Here is a 4,969-nt window from a genome sequence, read left to right as displayed (position 1 = left end):
TTTCCTTTCAGCTGTGGCCGGTAGCGCGACCTCTCTCTCCTTAATCTTCTCTTTCCTTTCTCCCTCTACAGGTAGACCGGCGGCAGAAAGAGAGTGTTTGGTATTTTCCTTTCAGCTGTGGCCGGTAGCGCGACCTCTCTCTCCTTAATCTTCCCTTTCCTTTCTCCTTCTACAGGTAGACCGGCGGCAGAAAGAGAGTGTTTGGTATTTTCCTTTCAGCTTCTGCCTGGACGTTCTGTCTCTCCTTCGCCTAGACCGGCACCAGAAAGAGTCTGTTGGGAGTTTTTGTCCCCCTTCCAACTTCTGCCGGTAGACCTGGGGGCGGGGCGGGCTCCCTCTCTCTCCTCTTTTCCTTTCGACCTCTCTCTTCCCCACGCTGGTGATCTGCCAAGTGGACCGGCTTTGACACCAGACGCTTGTTTCTTCCTCACGCTCTCTAGCTCTATTTAGGTTCTATGTAATTAACAAAGCCATTTTGGATTCGTGGCTGGCCATACCAGCGTAAGTTAAAGTTCATCGACGCAAACCCACGCCTGCCGGTGCAACCGCCAGGACCGATCTGGGAAAGGGAGGGCTGGTTTCTTCACCGGTTCAGTCACCTACTAGGAGACGAGCCGCTGTGTCAGGACCCTTTTGTCCTTCCCGACCCGCTAGTATTTCGAGCCATTTTTTTTAGTGGCCAAGGATGGATATTTCTCCCCCCCCCGGCTGTAATGTAGAGAGGAAACCTTTTCCATCCGGTATCCAACTGGCCACATTCGCGATACTGTAGCATCGCCGACGTAAAAGAAACTCGAAACAAAATGGAAAATTATCCAACTTCAACTAACTTCACATTGCGGCCCCTTGTTCTTGTGTTCACTTTCCTATCAGAAACGCTTCCCTCCCGAACCTTATATCCAGGTTACAAGCAGCCCAGGGGAACAGATTTCCAACGCACTCAATATCCTGATTGGCAACGCTCTCAATCTGCGGCAGGCGCAGAAGCTCCAGCAACTCCGACAGATCATCTCAACGAGGTTCCAGAAGCGAACCACGTCCTTCCGTCGGTTCTTTGGTCCCGAACAACGTTCCACAGTCAGATCCAGAGCATGACATCCGACGTTTATGGACTTTTAGATAGCGGAGCAGCTTTTCACGTTACTTGCCAAAGAGAACTTTTCACAGAACTACGTAAGACTGACATAAAAGAACTACATTCAGGGTCAAATCACCTATGCAAAGTTGAAGGAGAAGGAACTGCTTACGTAAAAGAATTAGACCAAACGATTCCACGCGTTCTATACATTCCGAAAGCTGCAAGTAACTAACTTACTCAGTATGTATCACCTAAAGGAAGACTTAGGTTATAAACTTATGCTTTTAGAAAAAGAAGTCCACGTTATCAAGAACGAGACAGTTGTTGCTCGTGCTTTTCCAATTAGAGGTGTTTACTACTTAAAGCCAAAACCTTATGAATCCTTTTTACCTGCTGTACGGAAAGAAGCCTGATATCCAAAGCCTCCATATTTTTGGCTCATATGCCATGGTTAACACTCCGCTGGTCCAGAGAAAGAGAGGAGGCCCAGTAGCAGAAAGGCCGCGATTCATAGGTTTTGATCAAAGTTGTAAGCAGTGTAAATTTGCTGACACCAATCCACACAGTGGTTATTTCAACCTCAGCTAAATTTGAAGAAGGTACAGATTGGTCCCAGAATACCCAGTAATGATACTTCAGTTTATTTTTCCAATCGATGATGTTGAAGGTTCAGCTGTTCCAGATGTTGTTTCTCCACAAGTCCTAGCGGGGAAGTTGGAGACGGAGATGACCAAGATGAAGGATGGACCACAGTTCCAAGACGTTCCAAGAGAATTCCTCCTTGTGGAAAAAACTGAACACCTGGGTAGACCGGTGCCAATGCCACAAGAGGACAGGCTAAGAGTACGGAAGGGCGGTCTTCAACGTAGAGAAAAGTAAAATCCTACACCTAGGTAAGGAAAAAACCCCAAAACAGACACAGACACCCGGTGTCGCCACATTCAGGTGGCAGGCAGAGAGAGAGAGAGAGAGAGAGAGAGAGAGAGAGAGGCGGACAGGGGGCTGGGGGGCGGGAGCTGTGGCCCAGGCTTCCGTCAGCGCTCGGCTCAGGCCGGTAGACCGGGGCCACTAGCGCGCAACGACGGTACAAGGCCCGGGATCCCGTCGCCCGTCCACGGTAGACCGGCGGGGAGACCGGTAACCACCGCCGAGGCGACGGCGGAGGTCCGGCAGCGAGGCCCGGGCACCCCGCGTCCCGCGCTGTGGGCCAGGGGCTGGGATCGGCCGGGTAGACCGGTTACCCTAACGTTTGCAGACGGCCCCGGGGCCCCGCGCCGTCACCGAGGCGACGTGCGGGGTACCACAAAGCGGCACGTGCTCCCCGCGACGGGTACGAACGAGACGCCGGCTTCCCGTGGGAGAGGCCCGGTAGACCGGTACCCGTTGCGCGCGCCCGTGCGAGGTCCCCGAACGAGAGGCCGTCTCCCGGCGCCGGCGCCCGGGGTCTGAGAGGCCCGGTAGACCGGTGTGAGCACCGTCCGCGGAGTTTCCCGGGGACCCGGGCCACCGCCAAAGTTTCGGCCGAGGCCCGGGACGCGGCTCCCCTCGCTGGGATCCAGTTCCGCTTGGCCGGCGCACCGCTGGGACCGGCTGGAGGTCCGGGGGTCCGCCAACGGTTTGCGCGCTGTCGGGGCACGACTGGGATGGGTCCGGTAGACCGGGTACGCCTACCGTTCGAGGCGCCAAACCGAGGCCGTTGATGCACGTCGCGGCCGAGGTCCCCGAACGAGACGCTGGCTTCGCGCGCCGGCGCACGGTGTCGGAGAGGCTCGGTAGACCGGTGTGAGCACCGTCCGCGGAGTTTCACGAGGACCCGGGCCACCGGCCAAGTTTCGGCCGAGGCCAGGGACCCGGCTCCCCTGGCTGGGATCCAGTTCGGCTTGGCCGGCGCCCGGCTGGGACCGGCTGGAGGTCCGGGGGTCCGCCAACGGTTTGCGCGCTGTCCGGGCACGACTGGGATGGGCCCGGTAGACCGGGTACGCCTACCGTTCGAGGCGCCAAACCGAGGCCGTTGATGCACGTCGCGGCCGAGGTCCCCGAACGAGACGCTGGCTTCGCGCGCGGGCGCACGGGGTCGGAGAGGCTCGGTAGACCGGTGTGAGCACCGTCCGCGGAGTTTCCCGAGGACCCGGGCCACCGGCCAAGTTTCGGCCGAGGCCCGGGACCCGGCTCCCCTGGCTGGGATCCAGTTCCGCTTGTCCGGCTCCCGGCTGGGACCGGCTGGAGGTCCGGGGGTCCGCCAACGGTTTGCGCGCTGTCCGGGCACGACTGGGATGGGCCCGGTAGACCGGGTACGCCTACCGTTCGAGGCGCCAAATCGAGGCCGTTGATGCACGTCGCGGCCGAGTTCCCCGAACGAGACGCTGGCTTCGCGCGCCGGCGCACGGGCTCGGAGAGGCGCGGTAGACCGGTGTGAGCACCGTCCGCGGAGTTTCCCGGGGACCCGGGCCACCGGCCAAGTTTCGGCCGAGGCCCGGGACCCGGCTCCCCTGGCTGGGATCCAGTTCCGCTTGGCCGGCGCCCGGCTGGGACCGGCTGGAGGTCCGTGGGTCCGCCAACGGTTTGCGCGCTGTCGGCGCGCGACTGGGTAGACCGGGGCCGCTACCGGTCGCGGGCGGCCCCGGGGCCGCGCACCGTCGCCGGGGCGACGGGCGAGGTCCGTCACCGAGGCGCGGCGCTTCCCATGTCGCGTTCCACGAACGCGACGCTGGCTTCCCGCGCCGGCGCCCGGGGTCCGAGAGGCCGAGTGGACCGGTCTGACTAAAGTTCGCGAAGGGCCCCCGGGTCCCCATCCGTCCCCGTGCCGACGACCGTGCGAGGTCCCCGAACGAGAGGCCGTCTCCCGGCGCCGGCGCCCGGGGTCGGAGAAGCCCGGTAGACCGGTACGACTACCGTCCGAGGAGTTTTCCGGGGGCCCGCTGGGACCGAGCGGAGGTGCGAGGTCGGCGAACGGTATCCGCGCTGTCGTGGCACGACTGGGATGGGCCCGGCAAACCGAGGCCGTTGATCCACGCGTCGGAGAAGCCCGGTAGACCGTTGTGAGCACCGTCCGCGGAGTTTCCCGTGGACCCGGGCCGCCGCCGAGGTTTCCGGGACTCGGCTCCCCTCGCTGGGATCCAGTTCCGCTTGGCCGGCGCCCCGCTGGGACCGGCTGGAGGTCCGGGGGTCCGAAAACGGTTTGCGAGCTGTCCGGGCACGACTGGGATGGGCCCGGTAGACCGGGTACGCCTACCGTTCGAGGCGCCAAACCGAGGCCGTTGATGCACGTCGCGGCCGAGGTCCCCGAACGAGACGCTGGCTTCGCGCGCCGGCGCACGGGGTCGGAGAGGCTCGGTAGACCGGTGTGAGCACCGTCCGCGGAGTTTCACGAGGACCCGGGCCACCGGCCAAGTTTCGGCCGAGGCCAGGGACCCGGCTCCCCTGGCTGGGATCCAGTTCGGCTTGGCCGGCGCCCGGCTGGGACCGGCTGGAGGTCCGGGGGTCCGCCAACGGTTTGCGCGCTGTCCGGGCACGACTGGGATGGGCCCGGTAGACCGGGTACGCCTACCGTTCGAGGCGCCAAACCGAGGCCGTTGATGCACGTCGCGGCCGAGGTCCCCGAACGAGACGCTGGCTTCGCGCGCCGGCGCACGGGGTCGGAGAGGCGCGGTAGACCGGTGTGAGCACCGTCCGCGGAGTTTCCCGGGGACCCGGGACGCCGCCGAGGTTTCGGCCGAGGCCCGGGACCCGGCTCCCCTCGCTGGGATCCAGTTCCGCTTGGCCGGCGCCCGCCTGGGACCGGCTGGAGGTCCGGGGGTCCGCCAACGGTTTGCGCGCTGTCGGGGCACGACTGGGATGGGCCCGGTAGACCGGGTACGCCTACCGTTCGAGGCGCCAAACCGAGGCCGTTGA

The sequence above is a fragment of the Erythrolamprus reginae genome, chromosome 10 (genome assembly GCF_031021105.1).
Source record: "Erythrolamprus reginae isolate rEryReg1 chromosome 10, rEryReg1.hap1, whole genome shotgun sequence".
Taxonomy (NCBI): Eukaryota; Metazoa; Chordata; class Lepidosauria; order Squamata; family Dipsadidae; genus Erythrolamprus; species Erythrolamprus reginae.
Note: the sequence above shows the minus strand (reverse complement) of the source record.